Below are 24,173 nucleotides of genomic sequence, written 5' to 3' on the forward strand. Positions count from 1 at the left end.
CTTACTCAAAACAGGGCTTTAGAAGGATTTAAGTGGGCTGTTGGTCTTTCAGAAGTTGTTCATGAACAGTCCAGAGACTGAAATATTTTTTTCTCATCTTTTACTATAGCTTTTCTCCAGAGACGTAACATTTCTTTCTGTGAGGCTTATGTAGCCCAGACCCTGCCAATCTTCATTCACACTGGCTTCAATGCTTCCAGTCCAGTTCTCAGGAACCCTCAGTTCTATTAATGTCACGCATTTCCAGGACTGTTTCTTGGCACAAGGCTGAAGGGAATTTGGGAAAAATATGTATTCTTCTTAGTAATTCTGTTGTTGTTTGTTTTTTCTTTGCATAAAAAATGGGTAATTAACTTTCATTTCCTTATGCAAGTTTCCTTGGATATATACTTTAGATGGCATCTTCAAAATGAAGCAAATTTAAAAATAAAGATCTTTGAACTGTAAGAAAACAAGTGTATTAATAAACCAATATGCAAACTTTGTCTGGAAGCAGTTAGGGTTGCTCACACTACAACCCTGATACAGACTACCAAATAATGAAGAGACTAAAAGTTATGCATTGAACAGCCCATCTGTCATCTCTCCACTCACACTTGAATATAACTGCCATGATTACTATTCCTCTGAAGATACACATCACAACCTTAAATTTTCCCCTTCATTCTGCACAGAACTCCTTACCATTACCAAGCCTAGTGGTTCTGTGCATTTTGAGCCAGTCATAATATGCTGCATGAATTGGAGGTAGGTTGGTAAAGGGGATAGTGGAAGGTTGTCTTCCTCACGAGGGCGGAGTTCAGGTTGCTCAAATGATGGTTTATGGACTTTTCTAAAGAAAGAGGAAGTTAATGAAAGATCTGGAAATAACATCCATTATTACTTATGCTCAGATCTATTTAGTGAGCACAGAGTGAGCCCTTCTCTTCAGTCTGTTTCCATATACACAGGGAACAAAGCATTCTTGGCTGAAAGGTTATTTAAAAATAAATAAAGACATCCAGAAATAAGTCTCTAAGAGACTGCACATAGCTAACCAGTTGCAGACAGTGTCAGATGAACACTAAAGTTGGACTTCCGTTTCCCTTTGTGTATTTAAATAGCAGCTTTCTAGCTATATAAGTCAGTTTTTGACACTTCTAGGCTGGTAGCAATTCTACTTCTCTTACAGCAAGTGTAGGAAATTCAGCTGGCCCTGCAGTCTGGATGAGTGTCCCTGAGTCAGTCTGGAGGCTGGACCAGGACTGACCCCTGTGGAGTGCCTGTGGTGCAAGGTCTCACCTGTGTGCTGAATGAAGCATGTACTAGACCTCAGGGCTGGTAAAGGGTGTGTGCTGCCTTTGGTGTGTGCTGGACATGGTGCCATGGGTGGCACAGAGGATCAGTCCAGGGTGCTGCATGTAGCCCACATCCTGGACTTCTTTTGCAATGTGCAGCAATGGGTCCAGCCTGCATGCTCTGGGCGGTGTCTGGCCATGTGCACAGCAGGTCCTGGGGACAGCACGTGCTACACAGGACACCAGGGGCTGGTACAGGGCATGTGCTCCATGCAGCACCCTGCTAGTCCTTTAGCCAGAACAAGGACTGGTTGGCAGGCATTATATGCAACATGCACCCTGTGCTGGCCCTCTATGTTGCATGCGGTGCAGAGAGCTGTTCTTCCAGCTGACCCCAAAGCTCACTGTATGCATGGGCTACATGCAGCCCCCCCAAACCAACCTCCTATGTTCCTTGCCGGATACACGGTACTGGGTCCAACCCATATACCTCATGCAGTGCATGGGGACCAGGGCTGGCCCAGCAACCCACAGGACAGATCTGGCCCAGGGGCAATATGTTTGACACCCCTGCCCTACAATGTAAACACATGTGTAGACTGAGCATGCATGGTAGGTTACACATGGGACAGGTAGGTACACATGCCCCTTCTAGATGCATACATGTGTCTAAGTCAACAAAAATGAAGCCAGCTAGGTTTCTGTCCCAGTGCTTTAACAACCACACCCCAGGTTAGGCATTAGTCAGTCCTCTCTCAAATATGACTTTTGAAACTCACCTTTGGCCAGCCAAAAGCGGGAGATGTGAGGTGCCAGAAAGGCAAAAGCAATCTGGTGGGGTATGTAGTTTAGTGAGAGAGCTTCTGTTTTAGCCTTGCATTCTGGGCTAGGCTCTTGCTCTGAGCAGGCAGAAATTACTAAGCTATTCTGCAAGCATTTTATCCACTAAAAAGTAAACACTGCTTCCTTTCCCACCACCTGAATTTTTTGTAGGACTTGCATGTACATAGCCATGCTTGGCAAGCATGTAGACCTACTGTGCTTGCTCAGTTAATGTGCACATTTTTACACATCCAGAGCACAAAAATACAGCCAAAAATGGGCAGGCATATGTCTATAAAGCTGCCATTTAGATGCACGAAAGGAAATAGTATTCCACTGCACCACAAATCATGAAGTAATGCCCATGCTCAGTATGAGTAGCATCTCGTTTGCATACAGGTTTCCCTTGCCAACTCCTGGGATTAGGTTCCTGAAAGTTCCTGTGGTTGGCAAAACTGTGGTTGGCAAGACAAAAAGCTTATGGGAAAAATGGGAGGTGGCAGGCTGCGGAAAAAACATGGTTACTCAAAAGTATATACCTTCGTAGCCAAAATGGTATATATAATATTAAGTGTGGATACCCAAAACCATGGTTGGCAAGGAAAACCTGTAGTTATATCACAATCCCCAAACATCATCCCTGAGTTTTTGTCCCCCAGTAACTGTTCTAAACCAAAAGACCTATAAGCAATGGAATGGCTCCCTACATATCTCTTGACATCATTCAATGAAATCATAATAGTGTTTGCTTTTTCCTGTCATTATACTTGCTGGACTCAGCTGTCAGTGTCCCTGCTGAGTGACATGTATGTTATGAGTGTTAAGTCATAACCTGCTCTGAACTCTCATTCTGCTGGGGATGAGTGTGATAAAAACTACCTGTGAAGGACACAAAGCATTGCAGGAAACAGAATAAAACCAATAGAACCTACTTTTGCTTTTCTTGAAGTCAATAAAGTTTAACTACTTCTTTCAGTGAGAAGTCCTTGAGTGATAGAGTAAAGTTCATTGTTACACTTTTTAATAGAACTGTAAATGCGGACACACCATTTTCCTGTACAACTTTCAGTTTCCCCATTGGCATGAACTTCTTGTTGAACCTTATAATTTATCTGTACATGAGTGGAAACTAGTTTGAAACTATTTTCTCCTAATAGTGTTATTAAAATGGTGTCATTGGGCTTCACCTTGAAGCCCAATGACACCATTTTATTTTCTGTGTCTCATTGAAAAAACAAACTAGTGTGACTCCTCTTTGACTCGATAGACATAATGTTACTTGCAATTAGTGGAAGTAAAATATTAAGACGGGCGTATGTCTTACAGTACAATTCAATCAACTTTAATTCAACCCCTCCCTGCACAGCCTCTCGTTTTCAGCTCCTTGCATTGTTCACAACAATGCCCGGCACCCTCAGAGTTGAGACAGGAAGCAGCAGCTGGAGGAGGGAGGAAGAACCCAGAGACTCTAACAGTTGTTGCAGCCAGAGTAATGAGGAAACTGCGGGGGAGTGACAGCCAGGCAGGAGCTTAGGGGCCATAATTTAGCCTCTTGAGGATCACACGTGGCCCCACAGGTCACCAGTTGGTCTGTTTAATCAAACATGCTCACACAGCAGTCAGTACTCAAGATTTCAGAGGAAAATGCAAGCAAGTCCATAATGAACAGTTATAGAATAACTTTTTCACAGGGGAAGTTTGTTTTAAACTCCAGTCACTTACCTTGTCATCTGAAATGGTAGATTTACCATCTATTCTGTATTTCTGCCCATCTAGTATAATTTTGGAAGTTTTCATTATCCACACAAATGTTAGAACTTATTTTGAATGCTGCTAAGTTCTCATGCTTATTGCCATCTTGTGCCAGTGACTTTCACAAGATAAATGTATTCTGTATAAATATGGATTTTTCTATATAAATGTATTGCTTTTAGTTTTAATTGATTGTATCCTTTTTCTCAATACTTATTTAATAGTAATAATATTTATTACTACATATATTTTTATATTGTATAATATATTATAACATATATTATATAATATATTATGAAATAATTACATACTATAATAATATTATAATATAACATATAATACATTTTAGATTATATATTAAATATATGATATATTGTTATGTAATACATATATAATATATTATTATAATAATATATTATTAATATATTATTACAATATATTATATTTTTATATTTTCATAATAAAATATTACTACATTTATTTTTATATTTATTACTATATAATTTATTTATTTAATAGTAATAATATTTATTAATACTTATTTAATAGAAGAAATTCAGGCAAAATCAGTAATCTCTCTTATTCCAGTAGAAACTTTTACCTGAGACTATTATACCAAAATGCATTAGGTAGGTAACTGCAGTACTGAAGGGGAAAACGCAATAGAAGTGGTGCAGCATACACAGCAGCAGTGTGTACCACCAGAAACCAGAGCCTGCCCTACCCAGGACAATTTGCTCCTCACCAACCCCACATGCAGAAGCATACATAGCAGCAAAAAGCAGTGGGACAAATTTGTGCTGTTGCTGTTTTTGCTGTAGAAACCGCGCACTCTTGAATGTGGGGCTGTGGCCAGCATGGGAGGGGGGTGAATGTGACTTTTTAAATTCACCTTAAGTCTGTTAACATTGGTTTTGAATGAAAGTATAAGAAAGGGGGGCTATTTTAAAAAAACTTTTTTTTCCCATTATTCTGTATTTGTTCATTAGCATGAATTCTTTTAAGGGATCTCCATATGATTTCATTTTGACCTCTATTGTGTTTTCATAGGCTCATCTGTGAAAAGTGGTTTGTAAATTCCCCTTCAGAATCAGTCCTGAGAGATCGGACACAGGTGGTGTTCTGTTCTTGTTTTTGATATTTGGTGTGCACACATTTTGGTGATCAGTTGTTGCTTGGTATCTCTGTTGTGTCTTATTGTGTTTTCCTTGTACTGTCCCTTTAAGGCCAAAGCCCTCACATTCGGCACTGAGGGTTCACTTTTCTCTGTGGCAGTTTTGCAGCACTGGGACTCCATGTTCTCTGCCATGAAGAACCAGAGGCATTCTTGATTCCTCTCCCTCCACAGGACTGGACTGGGTCAAGTCAGAGGTAGAGCAGTTCAACACAGGAGTGTCCAGAGTGTGTTGCTGAACTCGCAACATATCATCTGGCGATGAGGATGGGATCCTTTCCTGAGAAGCCACTCCTAGAATGTGGTACACCATTCTGGGACCAGGCTGTGTTTGTGATCAGAGAGAAGTTTTGTTTTTTTCTTTTTCTTCTTTTCTCTTCAATATGGCTGAAGTTAGTTAAAAGGGCCACATTGGGTCACATAGAAGAATTTGATGCGAGCCAGATGGCTTCTTGGGACTCTTATGCAGAAAGGCTATCCTATTACCTAGAAGCCAACAAAGTGGACAACCTAGAACAGAAGCGATCCTCCTGACAGTCTGTGGTGCCAAAACATTTGCCATTGTTCATTCCCTTGCAGCACCTGCCTTACCAAACACTAAGTCTTATGGTGAACTAATTGCCCTGCTTAAGGCACATTTTTTCCCAAGGCCATCTGTTACCCTGCAGAGATTTCCATTTTTTTTAAATGGAACCAAAAGGCCAATGAAGGCATATTAGATTACCTGGATGAGCTCCATCGCCTTGCCAAATTTTGTGAGTTTGAGGATCTCCTGGGTGGCCTGCTTCACAACCATATTATCTGTGGGGTTCAAGATGAAGCAATCCAATGTTGTCTGCTCTGTGAACCAAATTTTACCTTGGCTACTGCACAAGAAAAAGCCTTGGCACCTGAAGCAGCATCCCATAATGTGAGAGAAATTCACCAGTCATTCTCTAGCGATGTCTACTTACTCCAAAAAGATCAAGAATCAAATCATCACCAGAAAATTCAGCAGATTATACCCTCAACAACAGCACCACCTAAAGCAATTAATTCACAGACACGTTTGAGTTGTGGCGGACAACATAGATGAAAGAATGAGGAGTGTCATGCCTGCAAGAAGAAGGGCCACATAGACAGGGTTTGCCACTCAAAGGCCAGTTCTGGGAGACAAAATAACCTTGGCATATGTATTCACTCCCAATCCACTCACAGATTCGAGTCCTCCCCAGAACGTGAGGTACAAAACCCATATTTGATTCAAAATATTGGTGTTGTTGAAACTCAAGGTTCCGAGATGATTGCAACTGTAGTAATAAATGGAAATAAGTGCAAAATGAAAGTGGATTTGGGTTTGGGAGTCTCTCTCATAGATGACACATTCTTCCAGTTGTTTCAGCATCCTCTCCCTGTTACCAAATTTGCCCATTACTTTTGGGTGTGCTCATTTATTAGGGATAGTTTCTAGGGTCTTGGTGATTCTGTCAATGTGCTGCTTGTGTTATTATACGGATCTGTATTTCTCCCATCTGCAAGCCCTCACCCCCAGTGGAGCTATCTTGCAGGACTCAATCTCAATGGGACTGGGTTCCTCCAGTCACCAAATCAGTCATACACACAAACACACACAAATTAACTTGACACGCCTGACCTGGCCGGGCTGATCAGCATGGACAGGCTGACACCCTCATATGCCAAGAATCAGTTCATAAGAGCAACAATAAAATGCAGTCAGACACAAAAACACAGGTAAACAGAATCCCTCTGAATCCAGCTGAGTGTCCAGCTGACACCCTCACGGGCCAGCATTCAGTTCATAAGGGCACATCTGAGTCAAACTGGGTCAATCAGCCTGTACAAGCTGATCCCCTTATGTGTTTCAAACTCAGCACGTCCCAATCTCTGGCCTCTTGATGAGCAGACCCCGCAATATTTTTGGGCTTTACAGGGATCTTTAGCTTAGGTAAAAGAAGCATTGCTGCAGAGCACGGGAGGAAAGAGAAGCAGAGAAGGAAAAATATACCCAATTACTACCAGTTTGACTAGAAAAGTTATTTATTGCTAAGCATATGAAATATATAATAGTACTAGTAGTAATAGACATGCAAAAGAAAACAAACACAAACAATGACAATACTACCCTGGTTTCACTAAGTATTTGGGGAAACTTAGCTCAAGCTTAACTGATACAGTTCAGGTTCAGAAGGTTATGCCTAGAGAGAAGAGAGAGAGAGAGCGAGCGCTGGGATCTCACCTAGTCCAAGGTACTCAGGCTGCAAAGCTGACAGGCACAGTCCATAGCACAATCCTTGAAGAGAGAGACAATCTGTTCTTCCAGCATCCCAAGAACAACAGGGGATGGTGTCAGCACAGGAGTTTTCTTCTTCTTTCCTTTTCCTCTCCTTCTCCTTTCCTCCTTCTTCTTCTTCTTGAAGCACACACACTTACAGATTTTTATACCCTCAGTTCAGCTGCTTCGAAGCACCCTCATTAGTGTAAATCATTGTCTTTTCTATTGACAAGGGATTATCTGGTTTGGACCATCTCAGGAAACTGATTGATAATCAGGAAACACTTAAGATTAGGGAGTAACCAAATACTTGGGAGCCAGCTTGAGATTCCTATGGATGGCATATCCTGATGGGATATTTCATGGTTTCCTCAGGAACAATAGATAGCTTGCAGCATCAGGATTTTGGATTTTTACTTGTTGTGCACAAGCCTCAGTTTAGCATGACTTTTCCAGATTTTACTATAGTCTTTTAACAGACTTAAGACAATTATTGGGGGTGCTCATAACCTTTTGTGGAGAGGACTCCCACCAGTCGTCTCGGGAAAAGTATGACAACACCTGGGATTAGGGCTCCAGCAGGCTGGATGCTGTGATGAACGCTTAACCATTGTTCAAATGTTGCCCATACCCCCTCTGACTCGGTCTCTTGCCTCAGCATTCCCTAACCCGGCAACCGAGTTTTAGTCAATCAAGTTTAAATAGGCCTCCCATAGTGGGACCGGGGAATGTATGGCCCGAGATGCCTATTAAACTTAGAGCTGTATGTGTGTGTCGGGGGGGGGGGGAGGGGGGGGAAAGTCCGTAGTAAATCCAGATTAGAACTGGTCTGATAAATGCTGAGCTGGGTGTGTGTTAACATGGGTTGATTAATATTTGAAGCACAGATTCCCCATCATGCAGTGCTCCCCTGCTTCTCTGGTCCCAGAATTCACTGCAGTCTCTGCTTCAGGCTTTTTGTTCTCCATCTCTCATGTAAATGAATGGTCATCTGGTTCCATCTCAGATGCAAATGAGACCTAGGGCAGTTGATTCACTCTTGTCACCCTTATCTGGAGGGTCTTAGGTGTGTCTCTCACTGCATCTGAATCAGTTTCATTTATGTAGAGGAGGGAGGGGGGGGGTGAGTCCTTTGTGAGTCAGACAGACTGCATTCTGTGCCAGGGTTGCCCAAGAACACAGAGCTGAGATGTAACATCCCCAAGTAAAGTGAACCCTGCAGTGCTGAACATGTGGGCTTTGACCTTACAGGGACAGTACAAAGAAAAGACAATAAGACACAACACCGCTTCCTCCTAGACAGAATAGTCAGGCAACCATTTGGGAGGACTCCACTTCCTCTGTGGTCTTCCCATAGAACCAGACTCAGTGAGGGGTTCAGCAGATGATGGCCCTGTCAGCCTATCTCCATGTATTTTCCATCAGGGCACCAAGTGCTGTGTTGTATTGTGAAGATACCTCCATACTGGAGATATTGTTGGCAGGTTTTGAGTCTTTGGTCACGGCATGGCCTGGATCCATTCAGTATGTTTTGGGCTGTAGGAAGTTGGGTTCTAGTGATAAGGTTAGTGAGGTTCAGTCCTTGTTTGAATTTACAAACCATTTTTCACAGACAAGCTTATGAATTAGACTTCATCAACCTCCTAGGTACAGAACATCATGGACTCAATATAGACATTGGAATTTTGATGCACTACAACCTGCTGGACATCTGACATCCCAGGTACCTCGCCACTTTCACCTGTGCTGCTACATCCCCCTTCCCTCCCACCCCAGCCTGCCCCTCACCCCCTGACACCTCCATTTTCATTTTCATTTTCACTGACTGACTTTCTTGCCTGCATTGCATGTCAGCCTCTGGCTTCTTTACTTGTCATTCCCTCCAGGAACAGCACACACACACCCCAACTGCAGGTGCTTCCTCAGCTTGATGAAGGTTTTTTCAACTTGAAAGCTTGCTAAGATACATTTCTGTAACTACTCAGTTGGCCTGCTAAAAGATACCGGATTAGACTGACCCAAAGGAAAGGACCTTGTCTGCCAGTGCCATGTCCTTAGACCAACACCCCTAGCACCTGATCAGGAGGACACAGGGCCCTGGGCACATCTAAGTCCCAGGGCTGGGGCTGGCAGGGATGGTTCTCTGGCAGCTGCTGGAGAAGAAGCTCCTGCAGGAGGAAAAAGAGGCCCTGTCACAGTTTGGCTGCCTGAGATGATGATGGTGCTACTGCACTGCTGCTCATTAAGTGATTATTTTACCTGTTGTCATTTAAAGTGCTGGACCAGGATGGGGCTGTAGGGAAAGAGGAGGCCTCTTTGGGGAACACTACCGTGTTGTTTAGAGGCCCTAAAGCCAGTGAGGATGCACCTTAATACACACACAGTTTCACCCTTGTCATGAGTTTTGCCTGTCAGCAGCCTAAGGTGCAGTTTCACAGAAACCCCTAAACCCATCTCTTTCAAACTTGGCAGGCTTTGTGGCCTCAGCTGGGGCTACCATTCCTGAAGTTTTCACCCCATGGTTCTTTAAAACACACACATGATATGAGTTGGCTTGTCAGCAGCCTGAGGTGTAGCTTCCCAGAAACCCTAGTACCTATCTCCTCTAAGCTTGGGAGGCTTCATGGCCTTAGAAGGGGCTGCCAGTCCTTCAATTTTCATCTGAATTAGGCAACACTCTAGCATATGGGTGAAATGTCGAAACAGCAAAACAATTTTGATTAAAAGAAATGGAACAGTGGTTTCAAAATGAAACAAAACTCAAAATGAAACTCTCTCCCATTGAAATGGAAGTCAAAACAAAATGGTGCTGTTTTGCACTGCTCTGCTTGTTTTAGACTGGATGTCTACAATTCAACACTGAATGAGCAATTAAACAATAGATGAACGAACTGGAAAAGTGACAGTATTGAAAGATGTCATGCATAATATTCATTCTGAGAAGGAAAAGTGCATGGTAAATTGAAAAATATTCTGGGTGAATATGAGATCTGGGTGAATAATTCACAGCCAAGAATTTATCTTTAAAGTGTATTCAATTTCCACTCAGGTTACTACAGTTATCATAGGTTTTTTAGACTTTTTTTCTGACAAACCTCTTCACTGTTCTCTATTTTGCTCATAGTTCTCCTACAGATGTGTAAGGAGCCTGCTCTGATGTGCTGGAAATCCTGTGCATCAGAGAAGACTTGATTAATTCAGTCTTCTGGACCACAGAAATGAACATGCACTGGCAGTCTTCTGCATCACATGTATCAGTGTCCCTATGCATCTCCACACTTAAAAAATGGTGGTGAGGTGCTTTGAAATAAAACATGTTCAATGAGCTTTAGTTCAAAATACCATGCTGCCATTTTTTCAGCCTGGGGATGCATGGGGATGCTGATACAGATGACATGCAGACACTTTCAATTAGAGCAGTTCGCTAATTAAAGATCCCAGTACCATGTCCCAAAGCACATGTAAAAATGTCCATAGTGATTGTTTTCAACTCAAGCTTCATTATTTAGCTGTGATTAGTTATCTAGGCTATGTGTTATTGTTTCTGTTTCTTGTCTGGACCCCTCTATAAGCATTTCCCTAACACAATTTGTTTTTTGGTGTAAAGCTTCTCAGGTTTTGCTTTGTTTAGTTGCGTCTTTGACACCCCTCCTCCATTTCTTGTGTGTCAGGGAAGAGAGAAGCAGCTTTAGGAGACCAAACTATTGCCTGCAGGAGGAATTCTCTACTGTCCTTCTCCAGTCACTTTTCTGAAGTAAGCACACCAGAAGGAAAACATTCTTCAACTCCTAAAATAGTAATTTTAAAAGTGAACGCTCATCTTGTTCTCAGCTAGAGCATCCCGTCAAGTTCCTGGTCTCTATATTAAGATACTATGTCAGTGCCTGTCTTCTGCCATTTTTTCTTTATGGACCTGTAGCAGACACATGGCTACGGGGGTGGCCATGATGCCCCCTGGTGACCATGCAGCCCCTGCCAGGCTCGGTCTATAACATAGCCCTCCCTTGTTCACTCTCCTGCCACACCTTGTTCCTATTGAAGGTTGTGTAAAGATGGCTGCCTATGGCCTTTAAGTGAGCATGTGTCCCTTACCAGTGAGCCCCTCCTGGGTCCCCTGAGTCACAGTCCTGCACCTCCAGGCTAATAAGCCCTCTTGGCCTGCCTGTAACTCTGCCAGGCACCTGTAGCCTTAAGTGCCCATTGTGTGGCTCTGTATCTTCCCTACACCATGCCCCAAGCCTCACAGGTCTTCTATCTTACCAATGTCATCTATTTCTGTTTAGACACTTGGGCCTCCTTGTACCTTCAGACCCCTAGTCCTTACATAGTCTTGTTCTGAATTCTCAGACCCCTGGTCCTGTATGCAGCCCCTTCCCTGGGCTCAGTGACCCTGTAATCTGGCTTAGCCCCTTCTCTGGGATGGTGGGCTCTCTGGCCTGGGTCAGCCCTTCCTTGGGCACATGGACCCTCTGGGCCACATCTCATCCTTTCCCTATGCTCCTTGACTCCTTAACTTGGCCTCACCCTTGGTCTGTGGGCTCCTGGGATGCCAGGTCTCTAAGAAGGTCTTGTGCCTGCCACCACACGGCTCAAGGCTAAACCACTGGTACTACTTGAATAGAAAAGAAGCATCTCTCCTCTAGCAAACCCCTCAGACTCTATGTGGATTTAAAATAAAACAAAGGCCACTTTTCTGTAAAACCCTGTCCTTCTATGCTCAGGGGACCCTCCTCTGGCTTGCAGAGATGTTTACATGAATTCCAGTCCCTTCAGGAGCTCTGATGCCCTGCCACCAGGAGCTCCTTACTTTGTTGCTGCCAGGGAGAGACTGCATGACCAGTTCAGGCTCTTGGCTGATATAGCTCCAGCCTGCATCCTCTTCCAGTCAGATGAGTCTCACATTAGCCCTCTACACCACCTTAAAGAAATAGGCACACCCAAATGCCCTACTACAGTACCCAAATGAGATTCAGCAGATTTTTTAATCTTGCAACACCCTACCATGTAGGGTGTTGAAGTCAAATAAATCTCTAAAGCCAAATAAATCTCCAAAGGTATTGTATTTAGAATATCTACATTTTTCAGGCCCTATTTTTTGTATTTTGGGTTCTAGCAATACTATTTACATCCCTCCAACTTGTCTCACCCAAGTAACAACACCTAAAACTGCAAAAACAGTAAAAAAATTAGTGGATAGGCTATGAAACATTATTTTCTTTGTGAATTTGTCTCTTTTGTCTTTACTTTTCATAGATATTCTAGTGAATGAAGATATTAAAAGGAATCCTTTCTGATACAGCAGCTTTGAGGCAAGCTTTGCAGAAAGTAAATTTAAAATTATAAATGTGTTTCCCCTAAAAAAAATATTCTAAGAGTTGTATTACATAGGGGAAACCCACCACATGGCCTATGTGTTCAATCAAAACAGATCATATTTTGACAATCAACTTCTTTAAAAATGCTACACAAATAAGCCAAAAATTACATAAGTTATGCAAAAAACTTTCAGTGACAAATCAGATATACAAGGTAAACAGGAATCATAATCTCATTCATGGACAATCTGAAGAGGAAAAAATGAAATATCTGGGAAGGAAGCTGATTTTTTGGTGAGAACAGAGAGATTTTTAAACAAATATTTCAGGGGAGCTATTCATACACATCATCTTCAAGTGCCCTAGGTAAAATGACATGTGATAAATTGTGATCCTCCTAAGGAAAGCCTCATGCAAATTAAATATAATCCAGACATTCCTACTCATCTACTGACTGCCAGTGTAAATGAACTGCAGGTCCAGGAGACCCCATCTATCCTTTCCATATTTCTTCCATTTTTGCTGCTGAATATTTTGCTTGGCTTTGGATTTCCTGTATGTTATTCTTATTGTAATTTCTTTTTAATTGTGGAAGTTTGATAGAGCTTACACTGTTTTCAAGTGAACAGACATACAATGAAACTTCATCTCATGCTGGGAACTGATGAGCAGGATTGCCTGGGAGGCCAGTCTGAGTGGGAAAGGAGTCCAGGACAGCTGGCTGCACTTTAAAGAAACATTTATGAGGACTCAGGAAGAAAACATCCTGATGCACAGGAACACTAGCAAGTATGGAAGAAGACCATCTTGGGTTACCAGGGAACTCTTCAGTGAACTGAAACAGAAAAAGGAAGCTTACAGGTGGAAACTTGGATGAACAACTAGAGGAGTATAAGAGTATTGCTTGGACATGCAGAGATGAAATCAGGAAGGCCAGAACACAATTGGAGTTGCAGCTAGCAAGGAATATTAAAGGTAATAAGAAAGCATTGCTAAGAAGCCCCAGTGTGGGCATGGTGAGCCCCAGAGAAGGGGGCAGCATTGTAGAAGAGCCCCGAGAGAGGGCGGCATTACTGAGAAGGCCCTGAGAGAGGGGGCAGTGCTTTGAGAAGGCCCTGAGAGAAGGCACAGAGAGAGACAGGACCTTGGAGAGCCCACGTGCCAGAGAGAAGGCGCAGAGAGAGACAGGGCCATGGAGAGCCCGAGTGCCAGGGAGAGGGTGTAGATCCAAACCGAACAATGTCTATTCCAGCTGTGAGGCTTAGGGCTTGGTAACAGGGGTGGTTGGAGCCACGCATAGCCCATAAGGCTAGGGTGCCCCGAAACACCCACTGTCATGGCAGGGTCCTTCAGGAGGGCTGTGATCTCCTAGAGGCCCCCTCCGTGCCAAGTCAGCCCAAGGGCACCCTCTGATTCTCACCTGCCATGTCTTTGATGTTTAGATAAGGTTGGGAGGCTGCCTTATGCCCTCTTGGTCACTTCTGTGTTGATTCAGACCCCGTGGTTTCCCGTACTCTTCGTGGGTCTCATTCTACGATGGGTGCTTCAGGGGCACACTAGCCTTAAAGGCTACGCGTGGCTCCAACCACTCCTTATACCACGCCCCAAGCCTCGCAGCTGGTATAGAAGTTGGTCTGTCAAGTTTACACTCACCCTCTCTCGGGGCCCTCTCTGTAGCGTCGTCCTGTCTCAGGGATCCTCTGCAGTGCCGCCCTCTCTCTGGGGCCTTCTCTGTACTGCTGCCCTCTCTCAGGGCCTTCTCTGTACTGCCTCCCCCTTCTCTAGGGACTTCTCAGTACTGCTGCCTCCTTCTCTAGGGCCTTCTTGGCAAAGCCACCCACTCCTGGAGCTTACCGCAATGCTATGCCCTTCCTCAGGGTTCACTGCAATGCTGCGCCCTTCCTCAGGGGCTCACCATGCCCGCACTTGGGCTTCTCAACCGCCCCTCTCTGGGACTGGGGTCTATGCACCCCATATGCAGCGCCCTTACTGGCGCTGGGGTCCTCACGCTGCTGTGGGTCCCCTATGAGACCTCCTTCAATCCCTAATAGCCTCACCCAAACCACCGGTGATAAACAACAACAAAGCAAAACACAAGTCCCTAGGCTATAACATAACTTAAAGCCGCCCGGCTAAAACCACATGGCTCAGACCTCCTAGAGCTGCCATCCTTTACCCGGCTTGAGCTGTACCTGCGGTCAGGCTTCTTCTCGCATCTTTGCTCCCGGAGCACCTTTCTCTCTGGCTGCTGGCAGGGAACTCCCTGGCCTCAGCTCCTGGGCTTTATAAGAGCCAGGCCCTGCCCCTTACAGCCAGCTGACAGCTGGCAGGTGTGGGTCATTTGCTGACTCCAGTTGCCCTGGCAACCACCAGCTGGACTCCTTATTCACTGCTAGGGCTCTTTCTCTAGCAGTTTCTCCTCTTTAGGAGCAGGGCACCTCAGTGCTTTGCGACACCCATGATAGAACAGGGACCACAAAGGGGTCCAGGAGCCCATGGGGCTCAGAGTACAGCTAAACCGTGTCTGAGAAGACGTGAAGGCAACCTCCCTAACTGATTTGAACACCAAAGACGTGGCGGGCAAGAATTTGAGGGTGCCCTTGCACCAACTTGGCATGGGAAGGGGGCCTTGAGGAGATCACAGCCCTCCTGCAGGACCCCACCGTGACAACTAGGTATAAAAAGTGCATGCATCAGGTAACCAGCAGGAAGGAGGGAACAGAACAGCCTGGACCCCAGACTCCCGGTGTGAGTGAGGATCGGATCCTGATCGAGGGATCTTCCCTTGTAATCCCTCTGACAGTGTCAAATGGGGACACCTGACTTTGCTGGAATCACTTGGCATGCCCCTGACTTTGAGGGACTATCGATAAGTTGCCAAACCATATCTGTCTATCTGTTGTTTTGAACAGCCCAGTGGCTAAATACCCTCGCAGTGCCCAGTTGGCCTGCGACAGATTAATTTATCTATTTATCTGTTGTTATTATCTGTTGTTATTATTTACTGTTAGCTCTTTAATACTGCATTATCTGCTTATCACATTTATTTTTCTGTTAACTGGTGTGTGTGTGTAAGCGATAATAAATTTGCTCTTATTTCACTCCCAACTTTGCCTCCTCGATCTGAAACTGAATCAAACAGCTGTTACCAAATTTGCCCATTACTTTGGGGTGTGCTCATTTATTAGGGATAGTTTCTAGGGTCTTAGTGATTCTGTCAATGTGCTGCTTGTGTTACTATACAGAGCTGTATTTCTCCCTTCTGCAAGCCCTCACCCCCAGTGGAGCTATCTTGCAGGACTCAATCTCAATGGGACTGGGTTCCTCCAGTCACCAAATCAGTCATACACACAAACACACACAAATTAACGTGACACGCCTGATCTGGCCGGGCTGATCAGCATGGAAAGGCTGACACCCTCATATGCCAAGGATCAGTTCATAAGAGCAACAATAAAATGCAGTCAGACACAAGCACACAGGTAAACAGAATCCCTCTGAATCCGGCTGGGTGTCCAGCTGACACCCTCATGGGCCAGCATTCAGTTCATAAGGGCACGTCTGAGTCAAACTGGGTCAATCAGCCTGTACAAGCTGATCCCCTTATGTGTTTCAAACTCAGCACGTCCCAATCTTGGCCTCTTAATGAGCAGACCCCACAATAATTTAGGCTTCACAGGGATCTTTAGCATAGGTAAAAGAAGCGTTGCTGCAGAGCACAGGAGGAAAAAGAAGCAGAGAAGGAAAAATATACCCAATTACTACCAGTTTGACTAGAAAAGTTATTTATTGCTAAGCATATGAAATATATAATAGTACTAGTAGTAATAGACATGCAAAAGAAAAACAAACACAAACAATGACAATACTACCCTGGTTTCACTAAGTATTTGGGGAAACTTAGCTCAAGCTTAACTGATACAGTTCAGGTTCAGAAGTTTATGCCTAGAAAGAAGAGAGAACGCTGGGAATCTCACCGAGTCCACGGTACCCAGGCTGCAAAGCTGACAGGCACAGTCTGTAGCACAATCCTTGAAGAGAGAGACGATCTGTTCTTCCAGCGTCCCAAGAACGACAGGGGATGGTGTCAGCACAGGAGTTTTCTTCTTCTTCTTTCTTTCTCCTCTTAAGCACACACACTTACAGATTTTTATACCCTCAGTTCAGTTGCTTCGAAGCACCCTCAGTAGTGTAAATCATTGTCTTTTCTATTGACAAGGGGTTATCTGGTTTGGACCATCTCAGGAAACTGATTGATAATCAGGAAACACTTAAGATTAGGGAGTAACCCAAATACTTGGGAGCCAGCTTGAGATTCCTATGGATGGCAGATATCCTGATGGGATATCTCATGGTTTCTTCAGGAACAATAGATAGCTTGCAGTATCAGGATTTTGGATTTTTACTTGTTGTGCACAAGCCTCAGCTTAGCATGACTTTTCCAGATTTTACTATAGTCTTTTAACAGACTTAAAGCAATTATTGGGGTGCTCATAACCTTTTGTGGAGAGGACTCCCACCAGTCGTCTCGGGAAAGATACTACAACATCTGGGATTAGGGCTCCAGCAGGCTGGATGCTGTGATGAACCCTTAACCATTGTTCAAATGTTGCCCATACCCCCTCTGACTCGGTCTCTTGCCTCAGCATTCCCTAACCCGGCAACCGAGTTTTAGTCAATCAAGTTTAAATAGGCCTCCCATAGTGGGACCGGGGAATGTACGGCCCGAGATGCCTATTAAACTTAGAGCTGTGTGTGTGTGTCTGGGGGGGGGAAGTCCTTAGCAAATCCAGATTAGAACTGGTCTGATAAATGCTGAGCTGGGTGTGTGTGAACATGGGTTAATTAACATTTGAAGCACAGATTCCCCATCATGCAGCGCTCTCCTGCTTCTCTGGTCCCAGAATTCACTGCAGTCTCTGCTTCAGGCTTTCTGTTTTCCATCTCTCATGTAAATGAATGGTCATCTGGTTCCATCTCAGATGCAGATGAGACCGAGGGCAGTTGTTCACTCTTATGACCCCTATCTAGAGAGTTTTAGGTGCGTCTCTCACTGCATCTTAATCAGTTTCGTTTAGGTAGAGGAGGGGAGGGAGTGGGGGGGGGGGAGAGTCCTTTGCGAGTCAGACAGACTGCATCCTGTGCCAGGGTTGCCCAAGAATACAGAGCTGAGGCGTAACAAGATAGCTCCACTGGGGGTGAGGGCTTGCAGAAGGGAGAAATACAGCTCCGTATAGTAACACAAGCAGCACATTGATAGAATCACCATGACCCTAGAAACTATCCCTAATAAATGAGCACACCCCAAAGTAATGGGCAAATTTGGTAACAGTTTGTATCAATGGTGTGTCCAAGCCTCTATGTCTAACTCATGTAATCAATAAACGCGGCACCTTGCCTTATCTCGCTTCATGAAGTCTCGCCCATGATTTTAGCAATTGGCAATTTGTGTAACAAGACACCAGAGTGTATCTCTGGAGAAGCCCCCTCTGGGTTGCCTTGGAGCACAGTCCTGGACTGTGCCTTGCCTCCATTTTTTCCTGTGAGTTTTTTGTTTTGTTTTGTTTTCTTGATACCTGGATTTCCAGGTATAAAAATTAGAGTCTGCGCTGCAAATACATAGCACAGGGAACATTTTTCCATTCCCAACATGCCTCTTGTGACGTCTCTTCACCCAGAACATCTGCATGTGGTTGTCAACCAGAGCTCCACATTAAATCTGGTTGACACTCAATTGTTGTTTTGTGCAAAACTTTGAAAGTTCGTAACCAGCTCTGCTCCAGAAAAGAACAGACCTTGAGGGAGCATCTATCAGTGAACAGAATAAAGTCAGTTAAAATAATTTAATTTTTGTAAACTTTCTGGGACTTGCCATAACTGGACACTAACTCAATTAAAATTAACTCAGTTGTGTGGTAGTAGAACTGTTTGCATTGGAGAATCAGGGGCTAGAATAATGGAACTGAACAGAGAGAGGGGAATAGACTGTACTGTACTAAGGATTTAGGTTAATTATATTTCCTCCTTTGCTGGTGATCCAGTGTAGAATGATTGTTAAGGCAGCTCTGGTGAGATCCCATACTAAATAAAGTGAAATTCCCTGTAGTTGTTGGTGGAGCCTCAAGACTGTATATGCAGGACTTTTCAATGGACTAGGAAAAGGTTTTCCTGAGCGCTTCTCTGGATTCGGGGGTTATGCTACCTGCTGGGCACATCTACATGTGCAATTAATTTGAAATAATAAACTCCAGTGCTTATTTTGCTGGAGTTTATTACTCCTGGGTGCTCCATTTGAACATGCAGCTGAGACCACAGTACATTGAGCTGGGTTGGTGCAGCCCCACCTGACAGCAGGCCCAAGGGGGTCATTCTGCCAGCCCAGGGCTGCTCTAACTTGGCTTAACATGCTGCAGGGGAGGTTGGCTGGGGAATGAGGTAGGCATCCCCCACACAGAAGTACCCTTGTGCCCCAGGCAATCATATCAGTGTCTACACATGCAGTGCTGAAGAATAAAACACTCGGCAGCAGGATAGTCCTTGTATTTACAAGAACTATCCTTCTGTTGAGTTAATTAGTTCACTCCAGCCTAATAGTGCTGCATGTGGAGATGCTGAGACATTTACTGTGTACATAATTTAGTCTACTCAACAGTAAACAGCTCATGTGGATCCACCCACTGACAAAAAATGGCATAGGATTTAACTGAGGAGGAAGAGGAAGTGAAGGATAGGGACACTTGAAGATCTCCTTACCAGTAGGTGCAGAACTGAATTAAGACTTACATAGATGTGTCAATGGCTATAACATGCTAATAATTAAGTTTTCCTTGTTCTATACACTGAATAAGGGCTTGTTAGTGGGGAATTTTGGCTCAGGAACATTATTTAATGATTCCAGAGACATGAGAGAAGGATACGAGCCATACGTTGTTCAGTTTTCAAAAGGGCTTCATCCTAACAGAATCTGGCACAGCTCTTCAATAGGGTCATACATTATTGTGTAAGGAACTATAGTTTGTTTGTTTACCTTCATTAAATGGTTAGGACAAAAAGACCAAATACTCATCTGCAGAATTGTGAGAGACATAGCCCATGTATTTCTTGTTTTTTTTTAAATTTTATAGTGTCCTGTTTTTAAAATAAATCATATTTAGGGTAGTATGAGTCTGTTAACTTATGGGATATGTCCCATGGGATTTCCAGTTTGTCACTGACCTTTTAGAAAACATTTCATTATATACAGTCTCCCATCTTCAAGACAAAATGTGTATTGTAGTTCTGTCTTCCATTCTCCTTTTTTAAATGCAATATCAGAAAAAAAAACAACCTGTAGCATGCTCACTTAACAGATAGTAAGAAGCTTTGTTATCAGGCCTACTGGATAGATATGTGCCTTCAGTGCTGAATAACTTGACTGTCTTTGGTCATACATCTAAACATTTAATCACAGATCCCAGTTTGTCTATCTTGAAATAGTGGTGCTGATGTTGGAGCAGGAACCATTTTTCAGTTCAGGATTTACATAGTCTACAAATATGCAGTACCAATCTAGTACATGAGCCAAAGGACTTTACAGTTCTACTGAAATATGAGCTTCAGAGAACTACACGGAGATATGAGAGACAATATACTGCAGTTTTTAGCTGTTGGAAAGTTAAAGAAGCTGAGTTTTAATTTAAGGAAAATAACCATATTGAAGGGGAAGGGGAACAAGAACATCTGTATGGTGTATTAGGGTGACAGTATTTGAATTTTGGGGAGCATTGGATCTGCAGCCAAATAAAATGCTATAACTTGTGGCCTAGCAAACTGTTAACCGCAAGCCAGAATGGTATGTAAAAAGTGACATTGCAAGATGCTTAATCAAGCATTTTCCTAACAATATAGTAGTGTTGTAAGTTATATATCTCATTATGTAAATGAAACAGGATGCAAACCATGGGTTATCATTAGGAGATAAAGCAGATTTTCCTTATGAATGTTTATGCTTAGTCAGCCATTTGCTTATGTTAAGTAGGCATCCTAACTCTGTCAACCATTTTCTGAAGAAGCAGCAAGTGAGTCTGTGTAAGTCTGTGTGCTGTGAATGAGGTGAAGTGATGGTTAAATGGAGGCTGGTATGAACCAGCTACAGTGAGTAACAAGATAAGATACAGGGGAATGTAGAGATGATAAAATATGGGAATGAAAAACAGACTGGAATGTGAAAGACAATATGTAACTGGTAACAGAACCTGAGATAAACATATGTGAAAAGGTGAATTGGTAAAGAAGCCTCTAGAAACTTCCAGGTGACTGAAAGAAGCAGGGATCAGGGTCTTAAGCAAGTGCTCATAGCAAAAGACATGTAAATAAGTGAAATGCATACGCAATTCCATTGTCACAGAGTACCTGGGTACCCTGCTCCTAAAGAGGCAAAACTGCTAGGGAAAGAGCCCTAGCAGTGAGTGAAGAGCACAGCTGTTGGTTACCAGGGGCAACTGGAGCCAGCAAGTGACCAACACCTTCCAGCAGTCAGCTGACTGAAAGGGGCAGGGCCTGGCTCCCTTATAAACCCTAGAGGCTGAGGCTAGGAGAGTTCCCTGCCAGCAGCCAGAGAAGAAGGAGCTCTCCCTGAGCAGAGCAGCAAGGAGAGGCTTGACCACAGGTACAGCCTATGCCGGGTAAAGGATGGCACAATCCTGGGGTGTTTGAGTAACGCGGTTTTAGCTGGGTGGCTTTAAGTTCTGTTATAGCTGAGGGGGCCTGTGTTTGTGTTGCTGTTTGTCACTGGTGGTTTGGGTGAGGCTATTAGGGGTTGGAGTAGGCCTCATAGGGGACCCACAGCAGTGTGAGAACCCCAGTGCCAGTGATGGTGCAGCATTCAGGGTGCATGGACCCCAGCCCCAGAGGAGGGGCATTACTGGGAAGCCCCAGAGAAGGGGGCGGCATTACTGAGGAGGCCCGGAGAGGGGGTAGCACTTTGAGAAGCCCCAGAGAAAGGGCACAGAGAGAGACAGGGCTGCAGAAAGCCCGAGCGCCAGAGAGAAGGTGTAGACCTGGACCAAACAACATCTATTCCAGCTGCGAAGCTTGGGACATGGTAAAGGGGTGGTTGGAGCCACACATAGCCCATAAGGCTAGGGTGCCTCTGGAGCACCCATTGCAGAGCAGGACCCACAAGGGGTCTGGGAGTCCACAGGGCCAGAGGTTACAGCAATCCGTGTCCAAGAGGACTTAAAGCAGCCTCCCATACATTTTATTTCCATCGAAGACGAGGCGGGCGAGAAGTGAGGGTGCCCTTTGGGCCAACTTGGCACGGGAAGGGGGCCTTGAGAAGATCGTGGCCCTCCTGCAGGACCCTGCCATGACACATTCTAATGAAGTAAACAGTAAACAAAAGTGGAGCTTAAGATGGGAAGGAATAAAGGTGGAACAAAGGAGGGACAAAGGTGGGGTAAATGTTAATGAGTATAAACCAAGAAGTATAAATATGGAAGAAAAAAAAAAAAAAAAAAGTTTGGCACAGCTCCCCAGTTCGTTGAAGCATTGGTCTCCATTTTTTTAATAAAGCTGTTGAAGAGCAATGTGTGCAGGTGATGTGCGATAGCATTGATCTGTTGTCTCCCTAGTCATTGGGCGTCGCATGGAGTCGGGGTCTAATATGGTGGACTTCGTGAAAGCTAGTTGTTGAGATGCAGGATTCAGAATTTTGTGTTAAATCAGTTAATGATCACTCGTTTGTTTTGTATCTATTACCAAAAACTATCATTGAACTCCTCCTTTGGCTCTTCAGTCACTTCTACCTGCCTTTCCATTTTGTTTCTTTTCAATGTAATACATTTTTAAAGTAATCTGTATTAACAATCAAACAAATCCTGGAAAGAGTGGAAACAGGTTGACACTCGTTAGCCATGGGTATATGCTTCATTCCCCCCACCTAGCCCCACTTTTGCAGCATTGTTTGTCTTCTAGAACCGGACCCGTCTATCTAACTGAGAACAGTGCATAATGTGGTTCCAAACTTGGTTAGGACCTAATGGAATACATAGAATGAAAGTGGGAGGTGTAAGAAACCAAGTAAAGCAGAATAATTAATTATAGGTAAGGAAGTCAGATTAGGAAGAATGAGGTAACATTTAATGAGAACTTTTGACTCATGGCACACTTATATAACTTTTGTAACCTGACTAGCACCCCCTTCAAAAATGTATTTATTATAGTGTTTACCTGTTTGAAGAGGGGCCAGGAAGGAGGAGTAGTTGGCAGGGAAGAGGCTGTACTGCAGTGTCAGGGTTAGGGGGCAGGGAAGAGGGAGAGGAGGAGGAGGATCAACTGGAAGGGAAGAGCCTATACTTATCTACTCAGTGGAGCCTAAGCTTATCTTGTCTCTCCCTATAGCACCTTTCAAAGTCTGTCACACCACCTCAGGGACCATGGCACTCTAGTTGAGACTCACTGACCTAGACATTCACACTCAGGTTATTGCTATAGGTGTTGAAGTCTCTGACTAAACAGCTAGAAATCTGGAACTGATATGGTTGACAATGGGAAGGGCATATTGTTTTTGAGGAACATGTTGGCCCTTACTGTTTTGTGATGAAAGTCTGCCAACTACCTACATTCAAAGCATGCTTTGCCTTGCTATATAGCACCTTAAATAGAATTACAGTGTGAAGTTTTAAACTAAATAGACATATTTTGTGATATACTTATAAACAAATGATTAACTCACATGAACTGGCATTTACAATGACAATCTCCTCTACCCTAATGATTTTGAATACAACATGCATACAGTCCAAGCCAATACTTCTTCAAGAAAGAAGCAAATTTATAAGGTTGACCACAAGTCCTTAATAGTTATGTCTTGACTCTCTCTCTCTCTGCATTTTTCTATACGAACAATAACTGGAAATTTTAAATCTAGCAAATCCTCTTTAAGAACAGGAAGTCCCCATTCTTTTTGCCTTTTCCCTAGGCAGTAATAACCTTTTGTGCCTTTTGGCTTTACTGCCTTGTAACAGAGAAATAAAAATAAATGTGGATGTGATAGAAGAAATAAGTTATGCTTTTCCAGACGAATTCCAAAGTAGGATTGATACAAACGGGGTGGGCTGATTATTGCTGATATTAACTGAGAGAGGTTTTTCCCTATTTGCTCATAGGAGATGTTAATATCAATTTAACGTGCTGATGGGACAATTAAGCTGCCTTCCAGCAAAATGGTTTCTGCCCTAATTGATGTTACAAAAAGTATCTAGGATGTTTCTGGGAGCATAAAAACTCAGGATTTAAGTTGTCAGTGGGCATTTCTACACATGCATTAATGAACTATTGTGACTGCACATTAAGTTTAGTACCTGTAATATGAGATACTAACTAAAAGCATAGCAGCCAGTGCTACTGCACAGTAGCAAAGGCACATGGTCTTTTTGTGATGCTTAATGTGCTGTTGACTAATTCTACTGCACATTAGTGAATTAGCACAGCTTTTGTGATGACATGTTAATGCACAGGACAATTAGTTTACTGAACATTAACCATCTTGCTTAGACATGCCCAGTACATTTCTCAAACCT

This window comes from Alligator mississippiensis, chromosome 12 (assembly GCF_030867095.1).
Source record: "Alligator mississippiensis isolate rAllMis1 chromosome 12, rAllMis1, whole genome shotgun sequence".
Lineage (NCBI taxonomy): Eukaryota > Metazoa > Chordata > Crocodylia > Alligatoridae > Alligator > Alligator mississippiensis.